The sequence below is a fragment of the Muntiacus reevesi genome, chromosome 14 (assembly GCF_963930625.1).
Source record: "Muntiacus reevesi chromosome 14, mMunRee1.1, whole genome shotgun sequence".
Classification (NCBI taxonomy): Eukaryota; Metazoa; Chordata; class Mammalia; order Artiodactyla; family Cervidae; genus Muntiacus; species Muntiacus reevesi.
Window position 1 is genome coordinate 37,650,293 of NC_089262.1, and position 26,342 is coordinate 37,676,634.

Here is a 26,342-nt window from a genome sequence, read left to right on the forward strand (position 1 = left end):
AAAAGTAAACTTTAAAAATATTTATACATTTCATTCAGAGCATCTAGATTCATTTTTTAAAGGTTGGTTAAATAAATAGGATTGTAATAAGTCAGTAAGGATGAAGATGAGTGTCTTTTCACTGCCTTACTTGTTTATACCTTCTAAGAAACAAACATAACACTGAAATCACTTACACATGAAATGTATTAGAGGAAGGAGATAACTGGAATTTGATGGAAAAGGAAGACAACCGACTGAACATCCCTCAGGAAAAGAGTCTGAGAACCACACTGCAAACTGGCCCCCCAAAAGAGACACCGTCAGAGATCCAAAAAGAAAAACATTGAATCTGAAGACTCACTAGCTGCTCTCTTTGGGACCATGCAATTGATGGCAAGGGGTAGAATACTAGGTCATTCCAAGTATTAATATGTGGGGAACATATGCATCGAGTAATCTGTACACCTCATGCACTACTTCCTGATCACAAATGCTGCACTGATCCCAAAGAATCATCTGGCAGTACTCCCTTAAGTTTGGTTGATGCATTTTCCAAGACATGCCAGTTCCGCTCCTGGGTACCTATCCTAGAGAAACTGTCTCACTGACCAATAGAGATGATTCCATACAGTAACGGCAATAATTCCATATGGTAATGACTTAGCAATCTGTCCCTGGGGTATAGTGCAGGGGTGAAGTATAACAGAAGTTCATTAGAGGGGAACAGGCAAGAGAAGGAAGCAGCAGATGAAATTTTCCTACAGAGATTTTGTAAATTGGCAAATGAGTGAAATGTAATGAATAAAATCAGAATAGAACACATTTCCTTTTACATGAATATAGAGGCATGCAGAAAAATATTATATAAACACTGAAAATATTAAAATACACACTAAAACTACAATAGTTATTGATAGAAAAAATCACATGTAAAGGGGAGCAGACAGATGAGAATCACTTATGACAGAATGGCAATAATTACAAATAAACAGGACAGGGGCCATACAAACAGATATGATTAAAAGCACGGTATTCACTCAATTCAATGTGCTCTGAGAAGTAAGACAATCAGGTCAAACCAGGTTGGTTAAAAACCCAAAATGCAGCAGATGTGGGTTTGATTTCTGGTGGAGGAACTAAGATCCCACAAGTGACAGGGCAACTAGAGAGACTTCGTGCTTCAAAACTACACAGCCCTTTCACGCTGGAGCCGACAGAGCCACAAGGGAGACCTGAAAAAGAGTGAAAGTGTTAAGAGCCAAGTCCTGTCTCTCTGCAACTTCATCGTCCTGTAAGCAAGACCCGGTGCAGGCGTAAATATATATATATATATATATTAATAGAAATATGAGAATTCTAAGTAGGCACTGCACTCTCCTTTTTTCCACCCTACATGATCACTCCCTTCCTCTTTTCCCCACCTGATGTGAAAGCGAGAGGACCTGGAATCTCAGGCCAGCTCCAGCATGAACCAGCTGTGGGTTTTGCAAAGGGGGAATCTGGCTGAGCCTTCTCTCTAACACCGGCGCATTCCCTCTCATCTGCTCAAAGAGAACCTGAAGTGTGATTTGAGCAGTCCTGCCTCCCAAGCACAGATGCTTCTTCCAGGAATGGAAACTGCCAGGGACCCTCTTCTCCTCCCCTTCCCCTCCTTTAACCCAATCACCAAAAACCACTCAGAACTTCCATGCCCCTCCCAGAACGATGTAGTTATCTCCTCAGTCCCCAGGGACCCCGAGGTAATTTGCAAGGCAAATGAGTGTGTATCCCACCTAACACCAGGGTTTCCCAAAACCAGGTCAGGCAGGCACTACAAAAGGCACACTCCGCTCCCAGATGAATCATTCAATCATTCGCCCCTGTGCTTGGACCCACTGCGCTCTCCTCTCCGCCTGGTGAGGAGGCTGAAGCCATGGAAGCGCACGCACACCGCTCCTTGGAAGCGCAGTCTGGGAGGAGCGCACATCCCGAGCCCCACTGGCCTCCGGGCCTGAACCGAGAACAGGCCTGGGCCTGGGCCCTGGATAACTTCCCCGCGCTGAGCCGCCTCTCCTGCCTAAGCCCCGACTTCTGCGGGGACCCGCACTACTGCGCCTGCGGGCTGCCGCGCCTCGCCTGCCCCGGACACGCGGACGGTCCCCGCGTCGAGAGCGGCCAGAAACGCTGGCGAGACCCGCAAGTCCAGGAGCCGGCTGCTAGTCCGGGCTGGAGCGACGGTCCCCTCAAGAAGAGGCCAAAGCCACACAGCGCGGGGCCCAGGAGGGTCTGAACAGCCAGCAGATGCCAGCAGCTGCGGAGGCCGCCAGACCCAGGGCCAGATCGCCTCCAGGAGCCCAGCACCCCTCCACCCCACCCCAAACACCCCGAGGCTGCGAAAAACTGAGACTTGAAACCCGGTGGAACCCCGCAAGGGAAGGAAGAGCAGCCTCCTGCGCCCACAGCACCCCATCAACCCCTGCCCTGCCCTGGACTGGAGCCTGAGTCACCCCAGTGGAAGTCTCATTCTGCCTGGCTGGACTTCTCCTCTGGGGCCCCTGCCTTTCTCTGGGATGAGCCTGGAGATCTCTTTGGGCAGAGCATTCCTTCTTTATCATTCCTTTCCTGAATTACTGACAGACTTTTCAGTTAGAAATCTCTCTTCTGCTTTTGAACTGTGGTGTTGGAGGAGACTCTTGAGAGTCCCTTGGATTGCAAGGAGACTGAATCAGTCAATCCTAAAAGAACTCAACCCTGCTATTCATTGGAAGGACTGATGCTTAAGCTGAAACTTCAATACTTTGGCCATCTGATGCAAAGGGCTGACTCATTAGAAAAGACCCTGATGCTGGGAAAGATTGAAGGCGGGAGGAGAAGGCAGTGACAGAGGATGAGATGGTTGGATGGCATCACCAACTCGATGGACATGAGTTTGAACAAGCTCTGGGGAGATGGTGATAGACAGGGAAGCCTGGTGAACTGTAGTCCATGGGGTCCCAAAGAGTCTGACACAACTGAGTAACTGAACAATAACAACTTGCGGGAATCCATGCTTTCTTAAGAAACTTCCTTGTAACTGTAATTCATTCCAATTGTGCCCAATGATTAAAATGTAAATTATTAACCTCTGCCTGTGGAATTGATTTGGGTGGGTGGATGGGTGGGGTGTGTGTGGGCTTTGTGGCTGAAAAGGGAACTGTGGCCCAGGTAAGGATTCATTAAAGAAATGTAAAGTGAAACCATGACATATAACTTTGACTACTTTAGTGGCCTGTATTAATCTTTTCCATTTGTTCAAATATTAATGAAGTAATAACTCCCCAATTCAGCTTTTGAGAAAGAAGTTGAAAGAATCTTTGGAAAGCCAATTGACAATATGCATTAAACATTTCAATATGTATACCCTTAAAGCCAGAAATCCACTCCTACAAGTCTGAAATTATAGTTCAAAACTGATGGGTTTTCCAATACAAGATTTAAAAAATGATAGTCATATTTGAACAATCCCAACATATGCAGCCCTAGAAATAAAATGGAAGACATAATTTTGAAAAGATAACCTGGAACACAGTGCAGTGACTGTAACAACAGCTTGAACTCAAAGCGGAGATTCTAACCAAGCTGCAGAGGAAGGCAGTGAGACAACCCCCCGTGCAGGCTAAGAGAGGGCCGAATTCCAGGTCTTTCCCCTGTGGACACCCTGTGACCACCTACCCTGGGGTATCCTGGCTTTTCTGGATCCCATTCAGCCACTTGATCCGCAGTATTTGGCTTCTCTGGGGCTGTAGTGGGACCAAGCTGGTACCCAAGTGTCAACTCCCAGAAGGGCCTTTTGGGGGAGCTTCCAAAGTACTCAGGGCACAGAGAAAGCCTCTGAGTCTTCACTACTTCTCTCCTGCTCAGTAGTTCCTACCCTCCCAGAAGTAGAGCACTCCCCTGAGCCTCTGCTCAGCCCCTGGAGGTTGTCCAGACCCAGGATTCTATCCAGTGAAGGGAGGGCAGTAGCGATTCCTGCTCTTGCCTGCAGACAACATAGCCCTTGCAGCAAGACAGGTGAAGTGCCAAACCTTCACTCTGCTGTACCATGAAATAGCATGTCTGGGCCAAGAAAGAGGAACAAGAAGCAGAAGTCCTCAAGCCTAGGACCTCCAAGATGTTAGAAACAAGATGCTGAGAAAAAGGCATAGGTGTTAACCCTCAGTACACATTCCTTCAAGATGTCAAGTCCAGGGGAAGAAGCAAATTAATATCCTCTTCTGAATGACAAAACTAGGTTGAGTGTGGCTTTGGTCAGATCTGATTGATTAGGTCATCCTAGCATTTGATCCTCACAGCATGTTTACCAGCGTTTCTGAGAAGCAGCAAGAAAAAACAAAGAAATAAATCTTCCCAAGAAAAGTATTTTTCTCCTTCTCAGTGACATCTGCCCTTCCTCTGTTCAGTGTGTGGCAGAAGAATTATTTTTTTCTATGTTTACTCTTTCATTCAAAAAGCCTTACAAAGCATCAGTATTGTACTACATATGTACGTGATCCCGAAGCTAAAGCCATCAACCAGCAGACATGACCTGTCATAGAGTGTTTGACTTTCATGGGAGGAACAGGCAGTGAACATGCTAATAAATAAGCAAATAAAACTCATTTAGTATGATAAGTGCTATCAAGAATGCTTTATAAGTGAATTGAAAGAAGGTAACTAGGAGGGTGCTATGCTCACCTTGAAGAGTCAAAATAGCATGTTAGAGACATGAGGGTGTCCTTGCAACTTAGATCTCAATAGTGTGATGGAAATGCTAGAGGAAGGAAAACCTCACCATCAAGAGAGGACATCCAGTTCCCAGACTCAGCCTAGAAAAAGATGAATACAGTCATGGACAGAGGGAAGGCAAATGCAGGCTTTCTATGGCCCTAGTGAGATTATCTGGACATTTCAATCTTAGAGTCTTCTTTCTGAGAGGACCTGCTAGCATAAAATGATACCTGATAGACAATTATGATGAAAGATTAAATTTTGTGTTAGATTTGAATAGTTGAATTACTGACTTTGCTGACCTAATCAATGATCAGATTGACCATAGATGTAGCCAAGATATTGATAAGAGAGAACTAGCTGATGGTATTTGAAGGTGTTTTCACATTTTCTTCTTCACTCTGTAAGATTATATGACCATATATCAGCTAAGCTGTTTAGTTTCTAGGTTATGACATTGTTTTTTCTGGGGTAGATACAAAATAAATAAACAGAAGAAAAAAATGTGATTATTCAAAAATCTTTTCCAAGACACTAGAGAGCAGTAGAATTGGCTTTAAATATACCAGAGTAATCTGGAGTATGTAAACTGAAGGTCCTTTAATATATCATCTCCCCTGTTAGCAACTTCTGTCTAGGGAAGTTGAAAGGAACCAATATGGTGATTTTCACGGTTTGGAGGGGGAGGAAATGTCAGCTAGAGGGCTGCTCAGTAGGTCTCTGCCATGGTAATGGGACTTCCCATTGGGAAACCTCATTCCTCTGTGCATTAGGGCCACCCAGGCACCTTCCCTTCTTACAATGCAAATGTCCGCACACTGTTCACACCTGGACAGATATATCTCTGCTACTTAGCATAACAGCTGCACTCAGCTTCCTATTTAATTTTAAAGATATTATAATATATTTAATAAAACACTGGTGTCTAGATGTATATCATAATTTAAAATGTTAGAAGTTTATAAAGTGATAATAAGAGCTTACCTGATAGAGTGCAACCCTATCTGCAAGGTCCAGGACAGCCCCAGGAAGCAGTCATTCCTACAAACACTCCTGCTACTTTGGGTCCTATGGCTTCACATCACTCTATGCCATATTTTGCGTTCAACAGAGCTTTGAACTGAAATTTACACACAAAAGATTAGATTGCGTAAAATTTTGGATTTTCAAATTGCTAAAAGGACCCTAGAACTGTATATTCCACATCCTGCTAGTGATTCTTGACAAGTGGGCTTATAAAGAACTGTGTCTTTCCATGGATTCAAGGGCTATTTCATTTATTTATCTAAGAATTTGAAATTACTACTGAAAAAAGGAAGATGAAATGTAAAAGTAATTTCTTTATTTCCAGTTCTTATTGATTTCATTTCTCATATACACTCTTTAAGAATTAAAGGACAAAGTAGAACATGAAAGCACATCAATAGAGGCCCAGCAGTGACTACAACACACAGTCACATTATCACGTCCTCTGGTTATGTGTTGTTTATTTTACAGGCTCAAGCCTCACTGGGAAATTTTTGACTGAATCTGAAAAAGTAAAATATTATCCTATGTTCCAATGGGGGTGAAAAGAATACTTCTGTAATTCCTTGGTACAGGTCAGGGTTACACACCAGTTGAGCCACAGCATGCATTGGACACCGGAGGTCCATGGAATCCTGGCAGGGAAAGAGAAAAAGGGTGGCTTAGGGTGTGATACCAGAAACTAGAAAGGTGAGTTGAAAGAATCATAGGAAATAGCTCCCCAGGGAGGGAGCCCCCACTTTCAGACTCCTGCCAGTTTAATCCCAGTGATGGATTTGCCCCCAGAGGAATCACAGCAGTTGAGAAAATCTCAGAATGACTGTATTAATGTTTATTACACTCTTACATAAGCTTCCATGTTGGTTCAATAGTAAAGACCTGTCTGCCAATGTGGGAGGTGCAAGTTTGATTCCTGGGTCAGAAAGATTCCCTGGAGAAGAAAATGGCAACCCACTACAGTATTCTTGCCTGGAGAATTCCATGGACAGAGCAGTCTGGCGGGCCACAGTAGCAAAGTTGGACATTAGCAACTAAACAAGCTCTTACACTTGGCCTGCCGTTGTGCTCTCATCGCCCCGATTTCAACCCCGGGTTTGGTGGAAACAGAATTCTGCTCTGATTGGTACTGAGAAGTCACGAGCCTTGGCAAGTCGCCGAGTTGGAGTTAGGATGGAACCGGTCCAGAATCTGGCCTCAGAAATCCCTCCCCACAAAACCAGTCTCCGAGGCTCCAGCACCCCGGCTCCAGGTTAGCTCGGATGTGAGAGCTGGAAATCGAGTAGCGGCGGCTCAGAGGAAGAAGACCGCCCCCAGGAGAGTGTCCGAGGGGGACAGGAGCTCTGCGCTGCTGGAGTCCAGGCTTCTGGACCTGCGCCGGGGGCCGGGGAGCCACGTGCAGATGACTGGTCGCCCGGCAGATGGACTGGAAGGGAAAGAGCGGGTGGAGCGCGCAGGAGTGTTTCCAGGGCGAAGCGGAGTTCTCAGGGCTGCTGGCTGCACTTTGGGCGATCTCCTGGATCCTGGCAAGTTTGACCCAGTTTGACAGCTGTGCTGGCCCCCTGGCCGCCCGGTGTGCCCAAGATATCCCTCGACCCCCGGACCCCAGTTCAGCAAATCAGGGGACCGAGGGTCCCGCGGGAGAACTGCGCCAGCCACCCCGCCCCGCACCGGATCCTTGCCCAAAAGCCAAAGCAACAAAGAGAAAGACGTTGTAATTTGGTTAAGTAAGAGACTTAATGGTTAAGTACGTAATAAAGATAGAATTTATTAAGTAAGGGAAAGAAATTCTCAAATGTCTAATGAAGAAGAATTCTTCCACAATTGCTAAACAGAGAGGTTTTCTTGTAATAGCATCTTGTCGCAGGGAATCCTCCAACGAAGGGTCTCCGCGGAGAGGAGGGGTCCTGGGGACAAAGGCGGCAGGAAAAACAGCCTGGGGTCTTTCTGACCAGTGCGTGGGGTGTCTGGTGGTGTCTCTCCAGATCAGGATGAGGGCGATGCTCCGGAAGGGTCTCCGGCGTCAGAAGTCTCGGGTTTCAGACACTGGGTTCCTCATTTGGCAAAATCCGCCCAGGGAAGCTTTCGGGGCGCGCGACGTCCTCCCGTCCCGAGGGCGTCGGTGACTCCTGGCCCGGAGCCGGCGTGGTGTCCGAAGCCCGAGACTCGCCGCGCGACCTGCAGGGGCTCTGTGCTTGGGGTCCGTGTTTGGGGCAATATGGGCGCAGAAGCCTGCAGGGAGGAGAAGGTTCTTCCCGATTGAAGTCCTCCTTGTCCGGAGAGAGTTCGCCCAGCGTAGGATAGCAAGGGAGCCGCCATCCCTTAGGGTTCACCGAGCGAAGGACCCGCCGCACCTCCGGTTCCTGGGGCTCCTCCGCGGAATCCCAGGCCTCGCGCACACAGCGGGGAAAGTGCTCCATCGCTTCAGCCGGTGAGAAGAGAAGTCTTCGTGGATCCCGTCCTTGCGAATTGACAGTGTTCTGGGCTCTTAAGTGTCCAACCAGAGGCTATTAGGGTGGGTGGTTGCAAATTGCTTCAGAAGGTGGAACCTGAGAAGATTAAGGGAAAATTCACTCATCTTGGATGGAACTATTAAAAGTTGAGTTGATTTTGTTGATTTGAGAGGATTAAAACTTGTTTGTTTAAACGAAATAGAGGTACAGGGGCTCTGTCAAGAAAAGCTATTTGGGAGGCTACTCTTATGAAAAGCATCCTAAGTACTTATTACTTTTAGGTTACTATGTCTATTGATTCTTGGGGCCTTTTGCTTAGAAACAAAGTATCATTAGATTTTACAGAGATGATCAAACTGTGGCCGTCTTTGCATGAAAGCACACTGCTGGTCAGGCTTTCCCTCTGGTCTTCAATTCTAAGTTAAAACTGCTTCAGACTTTCAGCCAACCAGTAGAAATGCCAGGGTCAAGATCTACAGATTTAGATGCAGACTCTTTGGTAGGAGATAGTCAGCTACTTGTCTAACCTCTCTTGTCTTCATATTCTTACCTGGATGGTAGCTGAAGTTTAACATTTTAAAGTCAACTTTTTTGATTAAATTCATTAACAAAGGTCACATAATTACATAGTTCCAGGCAAAATGATAAGTTGCTCCATTACAGTTGTTGTTATTTTCATTGTCATTCTTAGTGCTATAATCATGGCTATTAAACAAAACATCAATCAATAGCAAACTCAAAATGTTGTCTTTTTTTGTGTTTAATCGTAGTGATTTGCTTTTCCCTTCTACTGTCAGATTTATAGTGAAAATGCATCTCCTTATATCCTTCCTCAGATGTTTCAGACATTGTCTTGGCAAACATGTCAGTGCATCCAAGCCTAGATGTCCTTGATCAGTCATTTATCTTCAACTTAACAAAGTCAGTTTAATTCAAAGTGTTTTAAACAAGCGTGTTTCCACCACCTGCCATGAGCAAGGTGCTGTGATAGGTACTGCACACTGACCTGTAGAACCTGCTCCTGCTTTGGCAGAGCTGAATTTTAAGGGAAGAGCAAACTTATAAACAAGAGACCGTGAGGACACAGCTGAATCTTCTTCCATATGGTAGTTGATTCTCTGTCAAGAAAGCAAACTCTAATGTTTAATGTGATCCCCACTAAAGCCAGTGTTGTGCATGAGCTGAGGGAAAAAAAAGAAAAGTAGGAATAAAAATGAGAAAGGAGATAGAGAAAAGAGGGAAGAGAATCAAAACCAAAAATGAGAAATAAGGAAATAAAGAGGATGGAAAATATGGACAACGCAAGAGGCAGGGAGTTGGAAGCTCTGATCAAGGCAGCCAAGAGTGGTAAGTTAAAGAGGTTCATTCTTGTTGTTACTAAGTCGAGTCTGACTTTTTGAAACCCCATGGACTGTAGCCCACCAGGCTTCTCTGTCCAAGGGTTTTTCCCAGGCAAGGATACTGCAGTGGGTTGCCACTTCCTTCTTAACAAGATATTCTCAACCCAGAGATTGAACCCAAGTCTCCGGTGTTCCAGATAGATTCTTTACCACTGAGTCACCTGGGAAGCAACTGACTTGGGAAAATCTAATAAGGATATTCAAGGCAGAAAGCTCTGCTGGTCCAGGTTTAAGGGAAGGACAACAACACTGTTCTCTTTGAAGGCTCAGCATGATGCTATTAGCCTCTGGTGGTGTGGAAACTTCCCAGAAAGTTGTTTGAACACAAATGACAGCTACTTCCCCCACAGAGGTTAGGAGCAAGTAGCCTGTGTTATGGGGCTTCCCAGGTGGCTCAGTGATAGAGAATCCACTACCAATGCAGGAGCCATAAGAGACTCCAATTGGATCCCCGGTTCAGGAAGATCCCCTGGAGGAGGAGATAGGAACCCAATCCAGTATTCTTGTCTGGAAAATTCCGTGGACTGAAGAACCTGGCAGACTATATTCCACTGGATCTCAAAGAGTCGGACATGACTGAAGCAATTTAGCATGCGCACACGCATCTTTGAAGAAAGAAAGAAAAGTGTTCAAAGTAGTAATGAGTGACAAGTCAAGTTATTAATCCATGCATATAATGTGGTTCTTTGGAGGGAAATAATATTTAATTAATTTGCATTAGTATGTTTACATTGTAAAAAATATAAACATACTTCAAAATATATCAATATAGTTACTCATCAGTTGGGAAGGGGTAGGGTGTAAGTTATATTTTCAATTTATAAGGTACTGTCCTATTTCACTTTAAAATATTTATAACTTTGATATTAAAATGTTTAGAGATAGTTCAACAAGAAATAGAAGGATTCTAATGCCTATTCACATTACCTTTAAAGGTACAACAGGTAATAGTCACTAAGAACTTATGATAAGCACTGTACTGTGTCATTTTTATGATCCCATTTACTTAAGTGCTATTATAAATTACATTTTATAAGTAAGAAAATGTAGGGTTACAGAATTTAAGTAATATTTCAGAATGAAGTGCTGATTAGCACATGTTGGGATCTCTGATTTCCGTTTGAAAATGACACAGCTGTGTGTGACTGTCACGTGGGCAGTCCCTGTTCTCCACAAAACTCTTTCCGGGTCCAACCTCTTGGCCCAGATGTATTGGTTCAGCATCTAGGAGACTAAAGGTTTGGAACTTCATCTGTCTGCCCTCAACGGTATTGTTGTCTGGAAGCCAGAGGGGTGGCACGGGTTACTCCCTGTCCCACAGGTAACAGGAACTTGGGTCTGAAGAACCCCCAGAGGCTGAGGAGAGGCTGGGGGAATGCTCCACTTTTTCTAGGATGAGAATTGTGTGGTGAAGCTGGTCCCCCATCATCTCTAACTTCAGTCCCCAGGAAGCTGAATACTGTAGATTAGGCAGCTCGTGAGACCCAAAAAAGCCATGAGAGACCAATGTGTGCACTTGTGGAAGGAACTGCAGCAGAATGTCACATAGGAAAGGCTCTGGAAACTGCCCTCTCTCAGCCTTACGGGTAGCTCTGCCTTAGTGCTTTTCCCTCCAACTTGCTTAGAAATACCCCCTTCACGCTTAGTTGCTATAGTTACTACCTGTTTAGGATTCAAGTACTGCTGTGGTACATTCAGCCTCTGGGTGTCTTTTAAAAATCATGTCTTGCAGGGGCTTCCCTCGTGGCTCAGCAGTAAAGAAACTGCCAATGCAGGAGACATGGATTCAGTCTCTAATCTGGGAAGATGCTACATGCTGTGGAGCAGCTAAGCCCTGGGGCCACAATTATTGAGTCTGTGCTCTAGAGCCCACGTGCTGCAACTACTGAAGCTCATAAGTCCTAGAACCCATGCTCTGCAACAAGAGAAGCCACTGCAATGAGAAGCCTGCAACTGAAGAGTAGCCCCTACTCACCAGAACTAGAGAAAAGCCAGCATAGCAATAAAGAAATAGCAGTCCAAAGTAAAAATTTTTTAAAAAATCATGCCTTCCATTTTATCTCTAAGAGCAGTATACTTTGGAATTGTGTAGATATGACTATCATTTACATTTTTTATCTTGTATTGGCATACATGTCTGTTTTTCACTACAATTTCTGCTTATAGAATTAGTACTCTGGCTCAAGAGTATTCGTGTTGAAATGTTTAATGCATATTATCATACTGGCTTTCCAAAGATCCTTTCAAATTTTTCTCAAAAGCTATGTTGGGGAATGCTACTTTACCAATATTTGAACAAATGAAAAAGATTAATAGGTACTCAAGGTTATATGCCATGGTTTCATTTTGTATTTCTTTAATCTTTTGAAACCCTGACCTGGGTCTCAGTTCTCCTTTCAGACAGAGACCCTCCCCCATCCCAATACCACTTCCAGTCCTGACCCCACCCACTCAAATCAATCCTGACTCCACCCACCCAAATCAATCCACAAGCAGATAATAGGGAAGCATTTTTTTTTTTTTAGGGAAGCATGTCTTAATCATTGTGCAAATTGGAATTAATATAAGAAACATGACAATTCTGAGTACATCGACAGGAAAGTTCCTTGATAGCATAGACTCCTGAAGAGAGATTTATTTTTTTCTAATTTATTTTTTAATTGAAGGGTAATTGTTTTACAGAATTTCGTTGTTTTCTGTCAGCTAACAACATGAATCAGCCATAGGTATACATATGTCCCCCCTTGGTCTGAACCTCCCTCCCATCTCTCTCCCCATCCCACCCCTCTAGATTCTTACAGAGCCCCAGTTTGAGTTCCCTGCGTTATACACCAAATTCCCATTGACTATCTATTTTACATATGCTAATATAAGTTTCCCTGTCACTTTTTCCATACAGCTCACCCTCTCCTTCCTCCCCCTGCCCTGTCAATAAGCCTGTTCTCTATGTCTGTTTCTCCATTGCTGCCCTGCAAATAAATTCATCAGTACCATCTTTCTAGGTTCCATATGTATCCGCGTTAGTATAAGACATTTCTCTTTCTCATTCAGACTTAATTAACTCTGAATAATAAGCTCTAGGTTCATCCACCTCATTAGACCAGACTCAAATGCGTTCCTTTTTTATGACTGAAGAGATTTCTAATTGAAAAGTCCGTCAATAATCCAAGAAAGGAAGGACAAAGAAGCAATGTTCTGCCCCACAGATATCTCCAGGCTCGTCCCAGAGAGAGGTGGAGCCCAGGGAAGAAGTCCAGCCCGGCAGATCGGGCCTCCGCTGGGGTGACTCAGGCTCCGGTACAGGGCGGTGATGGAAGGGGTGCTGTGGGCCAGACAGAAGGCCGCTATTCCTTCCCTTGCCGGGTTCCACCGGGTTTCAAGTCTCAGTTTTCCACAGCCTCGGGGTGTGTGGGGTGGGGTGGAGGGGTGCTGGGCTCCTGGAGGCGATCTGGCCCTGGGTCTGGCGGCCTCCGCAGCTGCTGGCATCTGCTGGCTGTTCAGACCCTCCTGGGCCCCGCGCTGTGTGGCTTTGGCCTCTTCTTGAGGGGACCGTCGCTCCAGCCCGGACTAGCAGCCGGCTCCTGGACTTGCGGGTCTCGCCAGCGTTTCTGGCCGCTCTCGACGCGGGGAGCGTCCGCGTGTCCGGGGCAGGCGTGGCGCGGCAGCCCGCAGGCGCAGTAGTGCGGGTCCCCGCAGAAGTCGGGGCTTAGGCAGGAGGGGCGACTCAGCGCGGGGAAGTTATCCAGGGCCCAGGCCCAGGCCTGTTCTCGGTTCAGGCCCGGAGGCCAGTGGGGCTCGGGATGTGCGCTCCTCCCAGACTGCGCTTCCAAGGAGCGGTGTGCGTGCGCTTCCATGGCTTCAGCCTCCTCCCCAGGCCGAGAGCGAAGTGGGTCTAAGCACAGGGGCGAATGATTGAATGATTCATCTGGGAGCGGAGTGTGCCTTTTATAGTGCCTGCCTGATCTGATTTTGGGAAACCCTGGTGTTGATAGGTGGGATACACACTCATTTGCCTTGCAAATTACCTCGGGGTCTCTGGGGGTTGAGGTGAAAACCACATCGTTCTGGGAGGGGCACGGAAATTCTGATTGGGTTTTGGTGATTGGGTTAAAGGAAGGGGCTGGGAGAAGAAGGGGTCCCTGGCAGTTGCCATTCACTGGAAGAAGCCTCTCTGATTGGGAGGCAGGACTGGTCAAATCACACTTCAGTTTCTCTCCTTTGAGCAGATGAGAGAGGATGGGCTGGTGTTAGAGAGAAGGCTCAGCCCCAGGTTCCACCTTTGCCAAAGCCCAGAGCTGCTTCATGCTGGAGCTGGCCTGAGATTCCATGTCCTCTTGCTTTCACATCAGGAAGAGAAAAGAGGAAGCGAGTGATCACGTAGGGGTGAGGAAAAGGAGAGTCCCATGCCTACTTAGAATTGTAATATTCCTATTTTTTCTCTACAGTAGATGATCTGAATCAAAGGAAGACTTCATATATACTATGGTTTTCATACCTAGTTCACAAATGCATTGAGTTAATGCCACATTTTCAAGACTTTTTTCTTTCATTCTTTTTTGTTATTTGAGAACTCTTATCCTTTCTTATGTAATTATGTTCATTCTATTATTCCGGGCTCCTCTTTCTCTCTGCTCTCCCTGCATCTACTGAAATTCTTCCTATTAAAGAACTATTTTATTTTCTACATGTGGTTTTGTATCAGACTTGTAATATGTGGCATAGTTTTGTGTATGCATATCTTCAATCATGTAAGGTTATCAGTTTAAAGGATCTACTTCTGCTTCATTGACCATGAAAGCCTTTGCCTTTGGATCATAACACACTCTGGGAAATTCTTAGAGATGGGAATACTAGACCACCATACCTGTCTCCTGAGAAACCTGTATGCAGGTCAAGAAGAAACAGAACCAGACATGGAATAATAGACTAGTCTAAAATTGAGAAGGGAGTATGTCAAAGCTGTGTGTTGTCACCCTGCATATTTAACTTCTGTGCAGAGTACATCATGCAAAATGCCAGGCTGGATAAAGCTCAAGCTGGAATCAAGCTTGCCTGGGGGAAATATCAATAACCTCAGATATGCAGATGACACCATTCTAATGGCAGAAAGCAAAGAGAAACTAAAGAGCCTCTTGACGGAGGTGAAAGAGGAGAGTGAAAAAGCTGGCTTAAAACTCAATATTCAAAAAAACTAAGATCATGGCATCTGGTCCCATCACTTCATGGCAAATAGATGGGGAAACAACAGAAACAGTGACAGACTTTATTTTCTTGGGCTCCAACATCACTGCAGATGGTGACTGCAGCCAGGAAATTAAAAGACGCTTTCTCCTTGGAAGAAAAGCTATGACAAACCTAGACAACAAATTAAAAAGCAGAGACATTATTTTGTTGACAAAGGTCCGTTTAGTCAAAGGTATGGCTCTTCCAGTTGTCCGGTGGAATGCAAACACCCTGACACCAGAGGACCTCACCTTGTATTTAGAGTGGGCCCCTTTCCTGTTCATTTACACCCCTGTGCTGCTGTATTCTCCAAAATTATCTCCTCCCAATACACCCATACCACTTTAAAGCTTAGGATACAGCTTTTCCACTTTGAGAAAACCTTCTTAAAGATATGCTCACATAGTGTTTCCACTATATATAGGCACTTTCTCTTAGGTCAACACAGGCACCCCTCCACTTTATCACATCAGGACTTCCATCACATTCTGTGACTTTTCACATCTTTACCCTCTCATTCAAAAGGGACACAAGACCACATCACAAACTTGTGCAACAATCCTGTTGCCCCAGTGGTAAATGATAAATTCTTTAATTTCTGTCATCTTCAGTGTTGATATATATTTATGTCCTTAAGCTCGTCTTCCCTCCCTCTTCCTCAAAAGGGTAGGGGTAGGGGTAAAGAACCAACGTTCTATTTTGATGATTAACATAGGGATTTCTGAAATATTTTCAAAGAATGAAGGAAACAGGCTGGGTCTCTTCTACATCTCTAGGATGTGGATTTACCTCTGAATAAAGAGGCGGAGTCCGAAATCTGATTCCTGAGGGAAGGCAAACAAAGGGTGGCATGACTCCCCCTCACAGGGGGTTGAAGGTAAGAAGTGTGTCTAGAGAATTCTTCCTCCCATGCCACGTCTTCATAGTTTGCTTCCGGCTGATCTGGCAGAGTTAGAGTCAACCAGCTTGTATGAATCGCCTGGATATTCTGGAGTTCCTGCTGCCAAAACCATTAGTAATGGAATCATGCTAATCAGTAACAGCAGCTCAAGCATCAGTTTGTTTTAGCACCAGGAATGTGAACAGACACAGCTAAAGAGTAGTCCGCTTTATGCTGCAGCAGTTCAGGATGGTTGGCGTCACTGGTGGGATCCTAAGGATCTTCCCTTTCCAGCTGTCGGTGGTTCTCGGTCACGTTGGCCACCTCCAACTTCAGTCTTTGTTTTTCTGTTGGCCAGATATGTCTGCATCTGGAAAACCGCCACTTTGGGATCAATCAGACGAGAGTAGCAATTCTCTACTTCTGCACAGATTGGAAAAGTTTCTCCATTGCAGGATCCCTTTCCTTTAGTCTTGGCACTCAGTGAAATTGGACCAGGGGCGAAAAACTAACAGGGGATGGGAGTGGGAGAACAGGAAGGAGACTCAAGAGGGAGGGGATATATGCATACATATAGCTGGTTCATGCTGTTGTACAGTAAAAATTAACACAACATTGTAAAGCTATTATACTCCAATTAAAAAGAAATAAAATGGAAAAAAATAATTAATTAAAAAACCCAACAGCCAACTATTTTCTCTTGAGCTTTCAATACAGGGGTTCACACGCAGTAATGAATGGTTGCATATTTCCAGATGAATGAGGCTACCAAAGGTTCAGATGGAAGCTGAAAGCTAAATGGAAATGCATGTTTTCTAGGCTGTAGTAAGCGGATGCCTTCTCCGACTCAGGCGCAAGGTCAGGTACTCCACCTGCAGGCAGCGGGGACTCTGGGTCTCCAGGCACAGCATGCACCCTGGCTCTGCAGCATCCAGCTTCCAGCCCCCAGGCTCACACTGAGGCCCTCGCGGCTGCTGTGCAGTGCCCTGGGGGAGACCCCACAAGTTATGTGTTATCTCCTAATAAATTATTTTACGTTTACATGATTGAGCTATTCCACTTCTGTTCCTAAAAATCATAAAAAGGAACACAACAGCAGCTCCAGTCAACATTATATTTACTTATTGCAATCTGTTTAACAATCATAGTGGAATAAATCTAGATTTCCTTAATAACATGTAGATATTCAAATTTTTCTTTTGTTTTCAGGATATGTTGAGAATATTTGTTTTATATTTATTAGTTTTGGTTTTTTTTTTTTTAATGCTTATTTATTTGCTTTCCTGGGGTCTTAGTTGCCAGACACAGGATCTTCGTTGTGTGTGTGGCCTGAGTAGTTGCCCCAAACCAGGGATAGAACCCATGTCCACTGCAGTGCAAGGCAAATTCTTAACCACTGGATCACCAAGGAAGTCTCTATATCAGGGTTTTTAGATGAGATCATAAGGTTAAAAGATGAAAATTGCCTCTCAACACCTTATCTTGAAATTTTACCTTTCCTTTCTCACACATCTTTCAACCACAAATTAAATAAGCCATTCGAATAAAGATATTTAAATGTCTTTTGTTTGCCTTAATCTTTTAAACACAGGGATCCTGGGGCAGGAGCAAGGAACTGCTCAGACCCCTGGTAGAACTGAAGCAGCCCAGAGATTGGGGCATCCAGAGTGTGATGTGATGAGGGGTGGAGTGGATGTGGACAGTTGAAAGGATCTGAAACTAAAGACCAAAGTGCAGTTCCTTAGCTAGACCAAGAAGGAAAATCATCAGAGAGACAAAGACTTCATGATTAATCCCGTTCTTTCCTCATTTACTCACACCCCTTCCCTGAAAAGGGAAGAAGGAGAAGAAAAGGGAAGAAGGGGAACAGGAGATAGTGCAAGAGGAAGAAAATAAAAAAGTAGTGTTTGACTCTCAGAAAATTTTAGCAGCTTCAGATCATGGAAATTTCCCCCTAAGTCTCAAGTCAACCCTTCCCTAGTCCCTCTTCTGCCTGCCAATGCAGGAGACTCAGGTTCAATCCCTGGGTGGGGAAGATCCCCTGGAGGAGGAAATGGCAACCCAATCCAATATTCTTGTCTGGAAATCCAGACAAGAAGAGCAGGCTGGCTACAGTCCATAGGATTGCAAAGAGTCAGACTTTACTTAGTGACAAAACAACATTTATGCCATATCCCTCAAATGCTACAAGGATCTTGGTTTTAGGCTTAGAAAATATGACAATGGTTCAGAGGCTCGGAGCTATCAGAGCAGGCAAATGCAGGGAAGAAAAGTAAGTTGGAAGAAAGAAAAAGGGAGAAGAAAGGAAACTTTGGGTCAAAAAATCCTGTAGAATTGAAAGTTGAACCAAATTACAAGGCACACTTTTGTCCACTAGAGTTGCCCCCTTTAAAACTAGACAGCCAACAAAATTCATTTGCAAAAGTAAAATAAAACAAAAACAAACAAATTAAAATTTCCCACACAGTTTAGACTTGGGTTCCTGCCAGAAGGTCCACTCTGTCCACCTTCTATGTCATGTTCGTTTCACATCCCTGCAAGTAGGGAGATGGTACCGACCAGGAAGGGGCTCAGATCTGGCACCTCGGTTGAGGGATCCCATCTCAGCCCACCCTCCCAGTGCTGGGCCTGACCCTTCCTCCTGCCTAACTGAATTACTTGGAGAGGGTTGAGGGGAGTAGACTGGGTGTGACAGATTTCAGAAGTTCAGCCAGTTTCAGTCTTTGTTAACCTCCAGGCTGGATGTTAGGGCTTCCCTGGTGGTTCAGATAGTAAAGCCGCTGCCGCCGCCGCCGCTAAGAAGCTTCAGTCGTGTCCACTCTCTGCGATCCCATAGATGGTAGCCCACCAGGCTCCCCCATCCCTGGGATTCTCCAGGCAAGAACACTGGAGTGGGTTGCCATTTCCTTCTCCAGTGCATGAAAGTGAAAAGTGAAATTGCAGTCGTTCAGTTGTATCTGACTCTTCGCGACCCCATGGACTGCAGCCCACCAGGCTCCTCCGTCCATGGGATTTTCCAGGCAAGAGTACTGGAGTGGGGTGCCATTGCCTTCTCCGAGATAGTAAAGCATCTGCCTGCAAAGCAGGAGACCTGGGTTCGATCCCTGGGTTAGGAAGATCCTCTGGCGAAGGGAATGACAACCCACTCCAGCAATCTTGCCTGGAGAATTCCATGTACAAAGAGGAGTCTGGCGGGCTACACTGCATGGGGTTGCAAAGAGCTGGACACGACTGAATGACTAACACACACAAAGAGACTGGAAGGTTGGGGCTTCTTCGTCCTGGAAGAAAAGCAGTGGGTCCTTCGCCACCGACTCACCACTAGGGGGCAGCAGCAAGCCAGGCTCTACCGTGGTTGAGGCGTCAATACTGTGATTTGCCCCTGACACAAACTCAAACTCTGCAGTTCAGATGCAAACCTAGAACTTGCAATGGCCTAAAGCTACAGGCTCAGTCCTGAGAGGATTAACCAGTTAACCAAATTCAGCCACCAGGGAAGTGGTGTCGCTTTCTCAAAAAGTGAAAGTGAAAACATTTTGTTTCCCGTCCCCACCCCCCACACTTTTATTGATATATAGTGAACATTTATTTTGTAAGTTAAGGTATACAATGTGTTGATTTAATATACTTATATACCGTGAAATAATTGCTATGGGAACATTAGTTAATACTTTCATCACGTCACATAATTACCATTTCTTTTTCTGATGAGAGCATTTAAGATCTACTCTCCTGGCAAATTTGCCCTTTGACCTCTCTTCTTCTCCCCCACACCCCAGCCCTGGCAACTATCATTCTACTCTCTGTTTTTATAAGTTCAACTTTTCTAGATCCCTCATGTAAATGAGGCCATATAGTATTTGTCTTTCTCTGTCTGACATTTCACTTAGCATAATGCCCTGAAGTTCTGCCTATGTTGTTGCAAATGGCAGGATTTCGTTCTTTCTCATGTCTGAGTAGTATTCCGTTGAGTATATACACGTGGTGCTAGTGGTAAAGAACCTGCCTGCCAATGCGAGAGATGTAACACATGGTGGGCTAGATGTAACACAGGGGTGGGAAGATCCCCTGGAGAAGGACATGCAACCCACTCCAGTATTCTTGCCTAGAGAATCTCATGGACAGGGCAGCCTGGCAGGATATGGTCCATAGGGTCACAAAGAGTCAGCCGTGAATGAAGCAACTTATCACGGGCACGCATGCATCGCTTCTTCTTTGTCCATTCATCCGTTGACTGACACAAGGGTTGTTTGCATATCTTGTCTATTATGAACAATGCTGCAATGAACACGGGAGTGCAGATAGCTAATCAGGAGCCTGATTTTGTTTCCTTTGGATATACATACCCAGGAGGGGGATGAGAGGATCATATAGTCATTCCATTTTTAGCTTTTTGAGGAACCTCCATCCTCCTTTCCCTAGTGACTGCAACTAGTTACCTTCCGATCAGCAGTGCACATCCACATCCTCACAAACGCTTGTTACCTCTTGTCTTTTTGGTGACAGCCATTCCAACAGGTGTAAAGTTCTATCCCATTGTAGTTGGGTTTACAGTTCCCTTGTGATTAGTGATGTTGGTATCTCTTCTTGTACCTGTTGGTCGTTTGTATGTCTACTTTAGGAAAGAATATCTGTTCAGTTCCTCTATTTCTTAATTAGATTTTGTTGCTATAGTTATGAGTTCTTTATGTATTTCGATATGAGCCCTTTTATAAGATATTTGATTTGCAAATATTTTCTCACATTCTATAGGTTTACCTTTCCATTGGGGTGATTATTTCCTTTGTGATACAGAAGCATTATTTTTTATATAACCCCACTTACTAACTTTTGCTTTTGTTGCTTGGGTTTTTTGTGTCATATGCCAAAACATGATTGGCAAGACCAACGTTAAGGAGATTTCCCCTATGATTGCTCAACAAGTTTTAAGTTTCAGGTTTTCTGTTTAAGTCTTTTTGAAACAATTTATTTGTTTTTGACTGTGCTGGGTCTTTGTTGCTGCACGTGGGCTTTTTCTAGCAGCAGCGACCGAGGGCTACTGTTCATTTCTACCATTTACTACTCCATTCTTTCAGCCGCTTCTCTTGTGGCAGAGCACAGGCTCTAGGCACATGGGCCTCAGGAGTTGCGGCGCGTGAGCTCAGCAGTTGTGGTGCGTGGACTTAGTTGTCCCACTGCATAGGGGATCCTCCTGGACCAGGAATCAAGTGAAGTTTTGAGAGTGGTGTAAGTAAGATAAGGATCCAATTTCACTTTGCTGAATACGGTTATCTATTTTTCCTAACATCATTTATTGAAGAGACCATCCTTTCCCCACTAAGTACTTTTGGATCCCTTGTCAAATATTAGCTGACTGTGCATGTTTGAGTTTATTTCTGGGCTATCAATTCTGTTCCACTGGTCTCCTTTTATGCCAATACCATATTGCTCTGATTACTGAATCTTTGTAGTACAATGTGATGCCTCCAGCTTTGTTCTTCTCTTTCAGGATTGCTTTGCTATTTGGGTCTTTTACGATTCCATACAAATTTTATGATTTTGGGGACTTTTTTCTACTTCGGTGAAAAAGGTCAATGAGGTTTTGTTAAGGGTTGCATTTAATATATAGAAGGCTTTGTATAGTATGAACATTTTAACTATATTAATTCTTCTGATCCATGAACACTGGCTATTCTTCCATTTATTTGTGTCTTCTTTGATTTCTTTTATTTTATAGTTTATTTTATAGTTTTCTATATACAGATCTTTCACAACCGTAGTTAAATTTTTTCCTAAATATTTTCTTGTTTTTAGTGCTATGTTAAGGGGATTATTTCCTTTATTTATTTTTCAGGTCATTTGTTGTTAGTGTATGAAAACACGACTGATTTCAGTATGTTGATTTTTTAATCCTGCAACTTCACTGAATTTGTAGATTAGTTCTAACAATTTTTTGGTGGAGCCTTTAAGATTGTATGTATAAGATCATACCATCTGCAGACAAAGAAAGTTTACTTCTAACTTTCCTGTTTGGATATTTATTGCTGTTTTTGTTTTGTTTCTTTGTTTGTTTGTTTTGCCTGATTTCTGTGGCTAGGACTCCCAGCATTATATTTATAAGAGTGGTGAAAGTTGGCATCTTGTTTTGTTCCTAATCTTACGTAGAAAGCTTTCAACCTTTCCCCATTGAGTATGATATTAGCAAGCCTTGGAGAAGGAAATGGCAACCCACTCCAGTACTCTTGCCTGGAAAATTCCATGGAAAGAGGAGCCTTGTAAGCTACAGTTCGTGGGGTCGCAAAGAGTCGGACACAACTGAGGGACTTCACTTGTCATATGTGACCTTTATTATGTTGATGTATTTTCCTTCTATGGGCTTCCCAGATGGTGCTAGTGGCACAGAATCCACCTACCAATGTGGGAGGTATGAGAGTTTGGGAGCCTGGGTTGAGAAGATCCCCTAGAGGAGGGCACAGCAATCCACTCCAGTATTCTTGCCTGGAGAATCCCATGGACAGAGGAGCCTGGTGGGCTATAGTCCATAGGTATTCAAAGAGTCGGACATGACTGAAGCAACTTAGAACACACGCATTTCCTTCTATACTAAATTAGCTGAGAGTTTTTGTCATAAAAAGATTTTATGCTTTGTGAAATTATTATATGAACCTATTAAATTATTTAATAACTTTTATCTTATCTTCTATTAATGTGATGTGTCACATGTTTTGATTTGTGTATCTTGAAACATCCTTATATCCCAGGGGTAAAACCTGCTTTGTCATGGCATAGGATCCTTTTCATGTGCTGCTGAATTCAGTTTGTTAGAATTTTGTTGAGAATTTTTGCACTTGAATTCCTCAGAGACATTGGCCTGTAGTTTTCTTTTCTTACAGTGTCCTTATCTGGCTTTGGCATCAGGGTAAAACTGACTTCATAAAATGATTCTGTGACTGTTCCTTTCTCTTCATTTTTTGATGGAAGAGTTATGTAGAATTTGTATTAATCATTCTTTAAATGATTGGTAGAATTCAGCAGCAAAACCATCTGGTTCTGGGTTTTTCTTTTTAGGCAGGTCTTGGATTACTGGTTTAATCTTCTTATTTATTATCAGTCTGTTCGGATTTTCTATTTTTTCATGATTCATTCTTGGTAGGTTGTATGTTTCTAGGATTTTTTCAATTCTTCTAGGATATTCAGTTTGTTGGTGTTCATAGTAATTTCCTATGATTCTTTGTATTTCTGTGGTACCATTTGTAATGTCTCCTCTTTAATTTTTGACTTTTTATTTCTTTTCTCTCTTTTTTTCTTAGTCTAGTTAAAAGTTTGTCAATTTTGTTTATCTTTAAAAAAAAAACAGCTCCTAGTTTCAGTGATTTTTTTCTATTTTCTATTGTTTTTCTGGTCCCTATGTCATTCTTTCTGCTCTGTTCTTTATTTCCTTTTGTTGCTAGCTTTGGGCTTAGTTTGTTCTTCTTTTTCTAGCTCCTTAAGTTGTAAAGTTAGAATGGTTATTTGGGATCTTCCTTTTTTCTTATTGAAGGCATTTATCACTATAAACTTTCCTCTTTGAACTGCTTCTGCTGTATCCCATATGTTTGGTATTTTTTTATTTGTTTTTTTTATTTTGGTTTGTTTTAAGATATTTTTACTTCTCTTTCGATTTCTTCTTTGATCATTGGTTCTTCAGTACTATGTTGCTTAATTTCCACATATTTATTATTTTTCCAGTTGGCATACTGTTATTCATTCCTAGTTTTATACCATTGTGATAATGAAGTACTTGGTATAATGTCAATCTTCTTAAATTTGTTAACACTTGTTCTATGACCTATGATATGAGCTGTCCTGGAGAATGTCCCAGATAGAAGGATGTGTTGGTTGGAGTCTTCGGTATATGTCTATGAGCCTCATTCAGGGTAAAGTATAATTCAAGTCTAATGTTTCTTTGCTGATTTTCTCTCTGGAGGATCCCTCCATTGTTGAAAGTGGGATATTGAAGTCTTCTACTATTACTGAATTGCTGTCCGTTTCTCCCTTCAGATTTATTAGTATTTGAATAATATGTTTAGGTAGGTATGTGTTGATATAGTTTCTTCATCAATTGACACTTTTATGGTTACATAAGCATTTTTGTCTCTAGTCATTACTTTTGGCTCAAATGGTCTATATTGTCTGATACAAATATAACTCACCTTACTCTCTTTTGGTTTCCATTTGTATCAAATATATTTCTCCATTCTTCATTTTGAGCTTATATATGTTATTTAATCTGAAGTGAGCCTGTTATAGGCATCATATAGTTGGTTCTTTTTTTTTTCCATCCAGCCATTATGACTTTTGACTGGAGAATTTAATCTATTTACAAATAGAGGATTATTAATAGGTAAGAACTTAATAATGCAATCTTACTCATTGTTTTATGGCTGTTTTGAAGTTTTCTCATTCCTTTCTTCCTCTCTTGTTACCTTCCTTTGTGGATTGGTGATTTTTTGTAGTTGTACGCTTTGGTTTGCTTCTCTTTATCTTTTGTGAATCTACTGTAGGTTTTTGCCTTGTGGCTACCAAGAGGCTTAACATAAAACATCTTATAGAAAGAACAGTCTCTTATGATTATAGCCACATAACTGATTGCATACATAAACTACCCATTTACCACCCTTTAATGTTTTTAACAATTTACCTCTTTTTATACTGCGTATTCATACACATTATTGTAGCTGTAGTTATTTTTTAACACTCTTATCCTTTAAACTTTACTCTAGAGTTAAGTGGTTAACACACCACCAAATTACAGGGTCAGAGTACTCTGAATTTGACTGTATACCAACCTTACCAAGTGTGTTGTGTGCTCTCAGGGTTTTATGCTCCTTCTAGATTTTTCATGTTCTCTGAAGTTGCATCATTGGCTTCTCATTTGAAACAGCAATCACCTCCACCAGGCTTTACTTTGTGAAGATAAATGTCTTCTGTCAGCCCCCCTAGAGATTCTGAGGCTCTCTCAGCCAGGCTATGGACACACCTACTCCACTCTTCTTGTTCCCTCTTGTGGTTGAATTCTTCAGTTTATGTGCCTTCTCTGGATTCCTAAGAGATGGGAATACCAGACCACCTGACCTGCCTCCTAAGAAATCTGTATGCAGGTCAAGAAGCAACAGTTGTTAGAACCAGATATGGAACAATGGACTGGTTCCAAATTGGGAAAGGAGTATGTCAAGGCTGTATATTGTCACCTTGCATATTTAACTTGTATGCACAGTACATCATGCAAAATGCCAGACTGGATGAAGCACAGGGTGGAATCAAGATTGCTGGGTCTATATCAATAACCTCAGATATGCAGATGGTACTACGCTTTTGGCAGAAAGCGAAGAAGAACTAAAGGGCCTCTTGATGAAAGTGAAAGTGGAGAGTGAAAAAGTTGGCTTAAAGCTCAACATTCAGAAAACTAAGATTGTGGTATCTGGTCCCATCACTTCAAGGCAAGCAGATAGGGAAACAATGGAAACAGGGACAGACTTTATTTTGGGCGGCTCCAAAGTCACTGCAGAGGGTGGCTGCAGCCATGAAATAAAAAGACACTTGCTCCTTGGAAGAAAAGCCATGACCAACCTAGATAGCATATTAAAAAGCAGAGACATTACTTTGCCGACAAACATCTGTCTAGTCAAAGCTATGGTTTCTCCAGTAGTCATGTATGGATTTGAGAGTTGGACCATAAAGAAAACTGAGCGCTGAAGAACTGATGCTTTTGAACTGTGGTGTTGGAGAAGACTCTTGAGAATCGCTTGGACAGCAAGGAAATCAGACTGGTCAATCCTACAGGAAATCAACACTGGATATTCATTGAAAGGACTGATGCTGAAGCTGAAACTCCAATATTTTGGCCACCTGATGCGAAGAACTGACTCGTTGGAAAAGACCCTGATGCTGGGAAAGATTGAAGGCAGGAGAAGGGGACGACGGAGGATAAGATGGTTGGATGACATCACCAATCAATGGATTTGAGTTTGAGCAAGCTTCTGGAGTTAGTGATGGATAGGAAAGCCCGGCGTGCTGCAGTCCATGGGGTCGCAAAGAGCCGGACACGACTGAGTGTCCGAACTGAACTGAACTGGATTCTGCAATGAACCTGGCCTAGGGCTGACTGCCTCCGTTTAGTTTTCCCAAAGGTGGCGCTGGACCCACACTGGCACGCCGAGTTGGGCAGGCGTTCCGCGCATGCTCACTTGCCATCTGCCAAAGCGCCTTCATTCTGCCATAGCGGGACAGGGCGTTTTTGTCAGTATCTCAGAGCTGGGGAAGCGGTGTACACTCACAGGCTCCCATTCCCTCAAAAAAGAGCATGGACCAAGAAGACCTCTCTTGGCCTTACTGTGCTACTTTGGGGGATGGGAGATGCAAGTAAAGTCAAGTTGTATTCTTATCCCCTTTGATACATCTAAACTCATATATGTGTACACACACACACACACACACACACACACACACACACACACACATATTTTCCCCATCCAGTAACATGCTAGAAGCTCTCTGGAAACTTGGACTTCCGCAAAAGGCTCATGCCATCCATTGGTGATTTTCTAAGACAGTGTTTTCCAGGGGCTCCTGGGCCGCAACCAAGAGAAGTTGGAGCTAGATCTCAGATCACTGCAGGGTCCAGTAGCCAGAATCAAG

The 26,342-nt window shown here is 43.5% G+C and overlaps 1 pseudogene; it reads right to left on the bottom strand.

Annotated features, from left to right (window-relative positions):
* Positions 1–15,538: 15,538 nt before the first annotated feature.
* On the bottom strand, positions 15,539–20,196 carry LOC136146417 (arrestin domain-containing protein 4-like; annotated as a pseudogene).
* Between the last annotated feature and the right edge of the window lie 6,146 nt (positions 20,197–26,342).